The following is an 11,772-nucleotide window of genomic DNA, read 5'->3' on the forward strand; positions in this document are numbered from 1 at the left end:
AGGCATAATACCCTTTTACTATATAGAATAGAGGCCTGGTGCATGGGTGGGGGGCTGGCTGGTTTTTCCTGAAGGGCGTCCTGGATCAGGGTGGGGGTCCCCACTGGGGTGCCTGGCCAGTCTGGGTGAGGGGCTAAGGGCTGTTTTCAGGCTGACGGGTGACTGAAGATCCCAACTTCTCCTTTTTTTCTTTTTTTTTATTCTGGGCCAGCTTTAGCTCTGGCTCCAGCTCTGAGGCCTCTGCTGCTGAAAGAAGGTATCTGGTTTGTTTCAGTTCTATAATCGAAACAATGTATAACTCCAGCTCTGAGATCCCAGCTCGCTGAAAGCTGGTTTCTGGGGTTTTGTTTAGCTTCTATATTTGTTACAGAGTTTCTTAAACTCCAGGCTCAGAGGCCAGCAAGGCAGGCAGGGAACATTGGAGTCCTCCGTCACTGAAGCAAGCAAGCCTCATGTTAGTCTCAAGCTGCCTGGCTGCCGGCCGCCATCTTGGCTGGCAGTTAATTTGCATATCTCGCTGATTAGCCAATGGGAAGGGTAGCGGTCGTACGCCAATTACCATGTTTCTCTTTTATTAGATAGGATGTTTACTTTGAATTTATATTAGTTCACACAAACACTCCATCCATGCTTTTGTTCCGGCCCTCCGGTCCAGTTTAAGAACCCATTGTGGCCCTCGAGTCAAAAAGTTTGCCCACCACTGGTCTATTGTGATCTTGCTTCCAGGTGTACCCTCTGTTTAGCTCAAATACATTTATATAAAAATTCTCTGCAAGTCTGGCCATTCTTGCATCGACAATAAGAACACAGGAGAGGTAGACTATTATGTAATATACTAGAGGCCTGTTGCACAAAAAGATTCGTGCAATAGGCCTTCCCTTCCCCTGGCTGCTGGCGCCAGTTTTCCTCCAGCACCCGGAACCCAGGCCTTTGCTCTGGCCGGAGCCACCTTCAAGCCTTCACTACTCCAGCTGGAGTTGCCTTCAGTCTTTGCTCCCCTGCTTCGTGCCTACATATGCAAATTAAATGCCATCTTTATTGGCAGTTAATTTGCATATCTCACTGATTATCCAATGGGAGGCTTAGCGAAGGTATGGTCAATTACCATGTTTGTCTATTATTAGATAGGATAGGGTGTTCCTTCAAATTTTAAGAAATCTATGATTTGAAGGGGAGCAGAACATTTTAGACTAAAATGTGCACTTTGGCATGTGGATTACTTTGGTATTTTTTAATATATCAAGAAAAACTATTTTATATGTAATAATGTTACATGCAATAAACACCAATTATTCAAGAAAAATGATCTTAAATATAATAATACTAGTTACGTGGTGCACAAATTCATGCACATTGAAAGGAAATTAATTAGAAGAAATAATTTAATATTGCTATTTGCCCTTTCTCTATAATAGAAGTGTCAACCAAATTCACGACCGACAATGACAGATCTGAAACACAACATGTGTGATTAGTGCCTGCGAGAGCTTTGTATGTATCACACATGTGGGGGTCAACTTAGCCTTTTATCTATATAAGTAGTGGCCCATTGCACGAAATTTGTGCATGGGGGTATGTCCTTCAGCCCAGCCTGCACCCTCTCCAATCTGAGACCCCTCGGGGGATGTCCAACTGCTGGTTTAGGCTCAATTCTTTGGGATCAGGCCTAAAGTGGCAGTCAGACATCCCTCTTGCAATCCAGGACCACTGGTTCCTAACCACTCATCTTCCTGCCTTCCAGATCGCCCCTAATCACTCTGCCTGCCAGCCTACTTGCCCCCAACTGCCCCCCCCCTGCTGGTCTAATCACCCCCAACTGCCCATCCTGTCAGCCTGCTTGCCCCCAACTGGCCCCCCCGCTGGCCTGATCACCCCCAACTGCCCTTTCCTCCTGGCCTGATCACCCCTAACCATCTCTGCCTCAGCCTCACCATGATGGCTTTGTCCAGAAGGATGTCGGAAGATCTTCTGGAAGGTCTCCCAGTCTAATTAGCATATTACCCTTTTATTAGTATAGATAGTATAAAGGCCTGGTGCACAGGTGGGGGCAGGCTGGTCTGCCCTGAAGGGGGTCCCAGATCAGGGTGAGGGTCCTCTTGGTTGGCAGGGCCAGCCTGGGTGAGGGGCTGGGGCAGTTTGCAGGCCTGCCATAGCCCCATCAGGTGGGGGTCCCCACTGGGAGTGGTGCCAGCCTGGGTGAGGGGCTAAGACAGTTTGCAGGCTGGCCATGCCCCCATCAGGATGGGGGTCCCTGCTGAGGGACGTGGACAGCCTGGGTGAGGAGCTAAGGGCTGTTTTCAGGCTGGCCACATACCCTTCGGGGTGGGGGTCCCCGCTGGGAGGTGTGGCTGGCCTCGGTGAGGGGCTGAGGGCCATTTTCAGGCTGGCCACAACCCCATCGGGGTGAGGGTCCCTGTGGGGGGTGTGGCCAGCCTGGGAGAGGGGCTAAGGGCCTTTTGGGGGCTGTTTGCAGGCCAGCCAAGCCCCCAGCTTTGTCTGGAAGGACATCCAGAAGGTCTCCAGATCTAATTAGCATATTACTCTTTTATTAGTATAGATAGCATAGATAAAAGCCTAAGCAACTGTTATGGCAGAGTGACCAGAATGACCAGTCGCTATAATGTGCACTGACAACCAGGGGCAGACACTCAATGTAGTAGCTGCCCACTGTTAGTCAGTGCGCTCCCACAGGGGAAGCACTGCTCAGCCAGAAGCCGGGCACACGCTGGCAAGTGCAGCAGTGGTGGTGGGAGCCTCTCCCACCTCTGTGGCAGCACTAAGGAGCAGTGAGCCCAGGGGTAAGGAGCAGTGAACAGGTGGGCAATAAGGAGTGAGGGCTCCCGAACTGCAAGAGGGATGTCCACCTGCTGGATTAGGCAATAAACATTAGTATTTCATGTGGATTACTTGGAGCTGAAGGTGATCAAGACCCAGCAGAATCAAGAAAAACTTTCACTCTCCCTTAATTACCTAAAAGAATTTAGGTAGGGGGCCTGGCCCAAAAAGGGAGCTATCACTAGAAATAAACTTCTATCTGAAAGAATTACCTGTATGGCAGGGCAAACATCTAAATATCTAAATATCTAAACATCTAAACATCTTATCTTCCTATGAATTGTCCTCCTCCCCATCAAAGATCCAGGCCCTTACCCTATTTGTTAGCTCAGGATGTCATATAAGCATAAATTCCTTGTCTTTGGGACTCATTTTTATGTGAGTTTCATATGTACAACATTAAATGGTTTCTACTGTTACTCTGTCTTATGTCAATTCAATTGTTAGACCCACCAAAGTACCTACAAGTATAGAAGGAAAAGAAGAAAACCCAAGGTCACCCATTTAGTATCTAGTAAATGACTTTAACAATATCCCCAAAAACAAAAATCAAAGAGGAATCCTGTCACTAGTTAACCTTATCTCTCTAACGTTTAGCCAGGCATCATTAGGTTCAGTAGTATTGACAAACAAATGTGAAAAGCACAAAGTATGTAATTTTTAATTCAAAAATGATAACTTTTGAAAGTTTCTATCTAAACCCATATTTTACAAACCCAATTGTAGTTAAAATGTGTTAGAAAAGTTTTGTATTTAAAGTAGCTATAATTCTTTCCACATAGCAAATGATTGATGGTTCATGTATATGATTCATATATTCACTTTTTTTCATTAAAGCAGAGTCCAATTCTACCACAAAAAGAAGTGCCATAGTGCCAGGGTTTCTCATTAGGTTTATTCTTGCCTTTATTTTGTGAGGCTTAAGCAAGTTGTCATAGGTAAACCATTCAAACAGAACCTAACAATTGTAAGCATTCAAGAAATGTAAGCTATTGTTTTTCTTATTGCTTCTTCTTTTTATAATAGTATCTCCATAAATTCCCCAAAATTCCCTAGTGAGGAGGGTTAGAGAAATCTTTCTTACTTCCTCTTACTTTTTTCATAAACTTCCCCTCACTATCAAATTCTCCCTGAAGCAAGTAAAAGCTCTAACTGGAAAAGCAGGATTAAGTAAATTCTTTAGAAATTTCACAATCAAACTTAGCGTAAGTAATGCATAATTCATTATACAGAGTTCATATTTTGGCTAAGATAGAAAGTGAGTTATTAGCCTTAGTGATAGTAACTTGAGTACTAAAATCACACTTGTATTTCCATTTCACCTTTTATTGTCAAGTCTAATCACTTATTGGTTTAAATAAGTTCATCTGCCTTGTCACTTATGAAAATAGGTGTTTTGTTTATGGCTTTGATTTTGTTTTAAATTTCACAAATGGTTTTGAATTTTGAAAACTTTACAACTTAAACCCACGGATATATTTTTACATGCTACCAGTTCTGGTAAATGGTACAAAACGAAGAGTATAGCATATAATTAAAAGATGGGTTTCAAAACCAGACAAAATTTAGTCCTTCCCTTTGTCATGAGGCCCATTACTTATTCTCTTATAGCTTCAATTTCCTCATTTATAATATAAAGACAATAATAGAGTTTTTAAAATTATTGTGGGAAATTACATAATTTAAAATAAATGTCAAGGATCTTGTAAATAGTAAATTCTCAATGCTCATAATTCTGTAAAAATTGCAGGTATGTGCAGAATCTCAGAGGTCATTAGAGTAGCCTTTAAACAGAAAATTATTAGCCTCAGAAACTCCTTTATAAAAGGAATAGCTGAAAATATAATACATATATTGTTCTTTAAATATTTAGTTGGCTTTTGTCCATTGATATTCAGTTGCATCTAAGCACACACATATATAGGTAGGTACGTATACTTTATATGTGCATTTATGTATACAACATGTATATTACTGCTCTGTAACTTCTTTTGAGCACATTTAAGGATGCATTAACTAAGTCTCTTCTGAACTCAGGATTGACTAAGTTCTCATTGAAACTTAAATTTTCTATGATCTAACATTTTCCTACAGCTTTTAAAATACTTATCAATATATATTCTTAATCCATCACCTGTTTAAGTTCTTTGTATTTTATGTTTAAATCTGGATCACCTATAAAAACTCCAGGAAGTGAATCCCCTTCTCATAACAATTTCCAACCCTTTAATTTCCAAATGTATTAATCATGTTTCAAAGTTACTTCCAAGACCTACAGTGTTTACTTGGACGGTACCTAAAATCTCTTGCTAAAAGTATATGAAAATCACTCAGGAGTAAGAAAGCATTCAATTATTGACACACTGGTAAACATTGGTGTTTGATCTTACAGGGAATATAAGGTTGTGTAACCTACTGAAGTTTAGCAAATAATAATGTTTTGTCCTAATAAAGATGGTGCTACCAATTTATTTCACAACACAGGTGTTAGTTTTTCCAGTGTAGTGATGGATTATATAAACTATGAATATTCTTCTTTTTAAATATTTTCTGCTCTGCTTGCTCCCCACCCCCTGCAACCTCCCCTCCATTTTTTTCATGACCAAATCCTCTTATGCCAGGAGTAACTGGGGTTAAGAGTACAACATGTATTCTCCAATAGATAAAAGTTAACTCATTCATATTGAGCTCTTAACTCTGACTTCATTAAGAAATTATACTCATTAATGGAACTAACTGGTTACATTAATTTATATTAATTAGGTTATTGAATAATTTGAATTAGTCCTAGTATGGTTTCAACACCCTTATGGTCTCAGAAAATAAAAACCTAACTACCAACTGAAGTTATATTACTTACACCCCTCTCTGTTACCCACATTGAGTTTGGGGGCTGCAATATGACAATCTTTGAGTCTTCGGGGTTCTATTTTTTTTTCCTCTGATCTTGCTTTTCTAGATTTTTGTGTGTTTGTGTTGCAGAGGCTACTTATTCTGTTTTCTTGCTATTGCGAAGGACAGGGAAGAGAATAGCAACCCAGAAAGTCAACATCTGTGATTATTATTGACCAAGGGTATCACTGCTTGCTCCTGATTTCCCTGCTCACTGAGAAGGCAGAGACAAGACTTTTAGGAGAAAAATAGAGAAAAATAACTTAAAGAAATAATTTTCTCAATAGACTCTCATGATAATTTGAGTCTATTATATGCCAGCCATTCCACTGAGCATAGACGGGATCAGTAGGGGCACAGCCAGGCTTCGTGGTGTCTGCTGTGTACACAGTTTTCCAGGAGGGGCGTTTTTAGGGCTTAGAAAGTGAAGATCTTAGAAATTAAACTTCATGCACTTCACAGTCAATTTATCTTTATGTGTTGTTGTTGTTTTTTTTCCTGAGTTGAAACCCGTGGTGGTGTCTCATCACCCATCACAGCATTTGTCAAGCTTTAAAAAACTTGTTTCTTTAGATATGCACAGAAATTTCATGACTCTCCACCCCCTATCACTGTGATCATAATAAATCTCTTGTCCTTTCCATCATTACCCACCAACCCCATAGACCACAAATCACTTAAATACAATTCAGATTTTTTTGGAGTGACATTAATGTCCTTTCACAAGCAGACCCCAGTCTTCAATTGCAGGCTTTTTACCTTCACACCCACCAGACAACAGAGCATGTCCTCCAGTCAAACCACACGGTTGGTTTACTGGGGATCTTTAACTTATGCCAAGTTGATTCTCAGGCTGTGAATTTCTAACTCCCTTATTTTAAATAACTGGCAAAAATGATCTTTCTTCAAGAATTAGTTCAAAGTTCTTCCACTATATTATCTCTAAGCTTCCCAGACATTTATTCAATTGACAAAATTCTTTTCTGTACTTCTAAATATTCTACTTAGCACAAACTAAATTATACTACTGTTATTAGTAGTCGTGTCTCTCTTCACCAATGAAATATACACTCCTACAAGGAAACTAGTACTTTCAGGGGGTTCAACAAATGTCCTCAGTTGGAAGTCTTTAAGGAAGGGAGGAAGGGAAGAAGTAGAAAGACTAGCAGTTGGAAAGTGTATGATTTTTTATTATTATTAATTAAATCTTTATTGTTCAGATTATTACATTTGCTCCTTTGTTTTCCCCCCATAACTCCCCTCCACCCAGTTCCCACCCCACCATCCTCCCTCACTCCCCATCCACTGTCCTCATCCATAGGTGCACGATTTTTGTCCAGTCTCTTCCTGCATCCTCCTCCCCCCCCCCCCAAGAATAGCCAGTCCATTCCCTTTCTATGCCCCTGATTCTATTATAATCACCAGTTCATTCTGTTCATCAGATTATTCACTTGATTTTCAGATTCTCTTGTTGATAGATGTGTATTTGTTGTTCATAATTTGTTTCTTTACCTTTTTCTTCTTCCTCCTCTTCTTAAAGGATACCTTTCAGCATTTCATATAATACTGGTTTGGTGGTGATGAACTCCTATAGCTTTTTCTTATCTGTGAAGCTGTTCATCTGACCTTCAATTCTGAATGATAGCTTTGCTGGATAAAGTAATCTTGGTTGTAGGTTCTTGGCATTCACCACTTTGAATATTTCTTGCCACTCCCTTCTGGACTGCAAAGCTTCTGTTAAGAAATCAGCTGACATTCATATGGGTTCTCCCTTGTAGGTAACTGACTTTCTTTCTCTTGCTGCTTTTAAGATGCTCTCTTTGTCTTTTGCTCTTGGCATTTTAATTATGATGTATCTTGGTGTAGTCCTCTTTGGATTCCTTTTGTTTGGGGTTCTCTGTGCTTCCCGGACTTGTAAGTCTATTTCTTTCACCAGGTAGGGGAAATTTTCTGTCATTATTTCTTCAAATAGGTTTTCAATAACTTGCTCTCTCTCTTCTTCTGGCACCCCTATAATTCAGATGTTGGTATGCTTGAAGCTGTCCCAGAGGCTCCTTACACTGTCTTTGTATTTTTGGATTCTTTTTTCATTTTGCTTTTCTGGTTGGGTGTTTTTTGCTTCTTCGTATTTCAAATCGTTGACTTGATTCTTGCGATCCTCTAGTCTGATGTTGGGAGTCTGTATAATATTCTTTATTTCAGTCAGTGTATGCTTAATTTCTAGTTGGTCCTTTATCACAACCTCGAGGGTCTCATTAGATTTCTTGTAGATCTCATTAAGTTTATTGGCGGTTTCTAGAAAATTCTTGAAAAACCTTAAAAGTGTGGTTTTGAATTCTATATCCAGCAGTCTGCTTTCCTCCATTTCTGTCATTTGTGTCCTTTTTCTTTGTCTCCGCATTTTTTATGCTTCCCTGTGTTAATAAAGTGGTTTTCTGTGCTGAGTGTCCTCTAGAGCCCAGTGGTTCAGCCTCCCCAATTACCTGAGGAGGACACTCTTGGTACACCCCCTTGTGGGCTTTGTGCACAGTCTTGTTGTAGTTAAGCCTTGATTGTTGTAGTTATCACTGGGAGGAATTGATCTCCAGGCCAATTGGCTGTGAGAATCAGCTGTGTCTGCAGTGGGAGAACTTCTGTGCTGGAGACTGCCCTCTGGGGCAAGACTTGCTTCAATGGGGCTTTGGTGCTCACTTGTGTATGATTTTTTAATGAAATTTTCATTCCATAATCTGACTTTTGCCTCCTTCTTATATATTTTTTTGTTTCCATCTCAAAGTGATATGATTTAACTGCAGAATTTTCTAAAAATATATTTTATTGATTTTTTACAGAGAGGAAGGGAAAGGGATAGAGAGTTAGAAACATCAATGAGAGAGAAACATCGATCAGCTGCCTCCTGCACACCCCCTACTGGGGATGTGCCCGCAACCAAGGTACATGCCTTTGACCGGAATCGAACCTGAGACCCCTCAGTCTGCAGGCCGACGCTCTATCCACTGAGCCAAACTGGCCAGGGCTAACTGCAGAATTTTTAATATAGTTTAAAGAAAATAACCACCTGCAATCCCTTAACATTTCTAATAGTGTTTTCTCTTTGGTCCTTTAAATTTCTTATAAACTTGAAAAATTTTTTTGTGCAAGACGTGAAAAAATTTTTTTGTTATTGTTGGAGATTTGTTCATTTAAAAAGCAAAAAGACAAAAACCTGTAAAACATATCCTAAATTGTGACTGTGCTTTTTGTTAAGAAACTATGTACAAATGATAAACATATGCTACTTTCTCTCCAAAATTTCATGCATTTAACTAGCTTAAGTAGAAAATCAAATATGATGTATTATGCTATTTTTTATAATTGATAACATTATATCTTATGGTGGAATGAAAGATAAAACTTCGCAAAATTGGCTGAAAACATTATTCTTTTAAAAAGGAAAGCAATTTTTATTTTTAAGTTAATCTTTAAAGTAATATATGACCATTATTAAAATTCAGTCAGAAAGACATAATATGGATAGTTTTACTCAGGATATAACTAATTTAAACAGCTTCTTGTTATCCTTTTAGAATTTTCTGTTTACTCATAGGCTTTTAAAATCAATTTTTAAAAATACATTTTTATTGATTTCAGAGAGAAAGGAAGAGGGAGAGATAGAAACATCAATGATGAGAGAGTATCATTGATCAACTGCCTGCTGCATGTCTGCTACAGGAAACCTAGCCTGTAACCTAAGCATGTGCCTTGTTCTGGAATCCAGCTGAGACCTCTCTGTTCATAGGTCAACCCTCAACCACTGAGCCACACTGGTGGGGCTCAAATCAATTTTATACTATTAAAAATTGTCTATACTGTATTCTTTTCAAATAACAGAATATTTTAGCCATATCTACATATTAGTGAAAAAACTGTATATCTCTATGTTAGATGTATGGGTGGATGAATAAATGGATTGTTAGGCTAGATGATTGATTGATTGATAGATGATAAATAGATAGATGATAGATATCTGCCTTTTTTTAAAGTCCTGTAGAATATTCTGAGGTATGGATGAACTAAAATATGTTTAACTATCTTCAAAGTAATTGAAACGTAGGTGTTTCTTAGAGTTTTTATATTCTAACTAGAGGCCCAATGCACAAAATTCGTGCAAGGGGCTCAGCCTTCACAGCCCCATCTTCATCTGGAAGTCATCTGGAAGGTCATTCAGCTGTCCAGTCTAATTATCATATCACGCTTTTATTATTGTAGACAATATGGATTATTTGTTTGATTTTTGTTGAAGTTTGTTTTAAAACCAAGTTAAAAGTCCTTTTTTCATTGAAAAGATAATTTTTTATTTATTACAACCATTTGTTATGACAGGTAAGTTGGTTCTTAAAACTATTGGTTTTATGTATTTATTTATTTATTTTTGTTTGTTTTCTATCATTATATGGCGCCTTATTTTGTTTTTACTCTTCTCTATGGGTTTTCTTCATGATTATATTTATAATACAAGTGCTATTTCTTGATTTTTTTTACCTTTAGGCAGTATTTATGTCATTCAGTGTTTCCAACTATGAAATATGACAAGATTTCCCCACCTATACTTTCTTCTACCTCTATTTTCCTACACTGTCAGATATTTAAGTACCATATTTTAATTTTATGTTGTTAAGGCTTTTAACATTTACATTTAGTTTGTCATTATAATCCCATTGTTGTTCAAACTGTGGGCCATATTTAAATTGATTCTGTGTTCCCTGACAATTCTTTCAACCCACAGCCTCTCTTTCTATATTCATTATTTGATTTATTCCTTTGGGAGATTTGAATTTATTCATTAAGGAAGTTTTTTTTTTAATATATATATATTTTATTGATTTTTTACAGAGAGGAAGGGAGAGAGATAGAGATAGAGAGTTAGAAACATCGATGAGAGAGAAACATCGATCAGCTGCCTCCTGCACACCCTCTACTGGGGATGTGCCCGCAACCCAGGTACATGCCCTTGACCGGAATCGAACCCGGGACCCTCCAGTCCGCAGGCCGACGCTCTATCCACTGAGCCAAACCGGTTTCGGCAAGGAAGTTTTTTTTATTTATGCTTTTGGTTGTCTTTTTTTTTTTTCTTCTATTTTCCAAGAGAGGTTCATGAGTGCTATATTTCATGAGTCTTTGCTTGCTTGAAATGTTATTTTGTGGTATTTATACAAAACCAACATCTTGGCTAGCTATAAAATTCTCTCTCTCTCTCTCTCTCTCGAATTGCATATAATGAGGAAACTCTAAGACCAGGTCACACTTAAAGGTTAACTGCTTTTTTCTTTACAGGGTTAATCTATCACATCCACATCCTAGAAATTCTTGCTTTTTTATTTGTGAGGATTTCTGTTCTATTTTATCTTTGAATAGAGTTCTAATGCTATAAGTTTTATACCTCAGGTAGCTCCCTTATCTTTCAGATCGAGCAGCTCTCTAATTATATTTTCCTTTGTGACATCCTTAAGCCTGAATATGATGTCATTGACATGATACTTTTGAGGTTTGAAATGTTTTGATTAATATCCATTCTATTTTTTGCTGTTGCTTTTAATGTAGTTTTTATTTATGTAACAGTGTTGTTGTTTTTCTGAACCTCTTTCCTGAGCTTTGCCAATGTTCTTTCTCTCTTCTAATACCATTTTTCAATATCTTTTAATTTTAAAAATTGTAATGAGATAAAAAGAGATTAAATGCCAAGTCTTTTAATCATTTAGCTCATTACTTTTCCCCCCCAAATATCTCTCTGTCTCTCTAATTCTCTGAGGATATAAAGAAATATTTGGCTGAAATTTTTTTCTATTTCCTAGGAAATGTATATTTTCCTGTCCTTTAATGTAACTTATGTTCTTTCGTCCCCCTTCCCCCTCCCTTGTTTTTGTGGCAGCTGTGCCAAGATCTTGTTTGGAAGCCTTCCGCTTATCATTCATCTCTGCACATTAGCAATTCTAACCTGGCCTACTTTTTCCTAAAGAACAGTCTGAACAGGCATGTGTGTGACCTGTGTCAACTGGTTTGTCATCT

The sequence above is a fragment of the Myotis myotis genome, unplaced genomic scaffold (genome assembly GCF_014108235.1).
Source record: "Myotis myotis isolate mMyoMyo1 unplaced genomic scaffold, mMyoMyo1.p scaffold_m19_p_1, whole genome shotgun sequence".
Taxonomy (NCBI): domain Eukaryota; kingdom Metazoa; phylum Chordata; class Mammalia; order Chiroptera; family Vespertilionidae; genus Myotis; species Myotis myotis.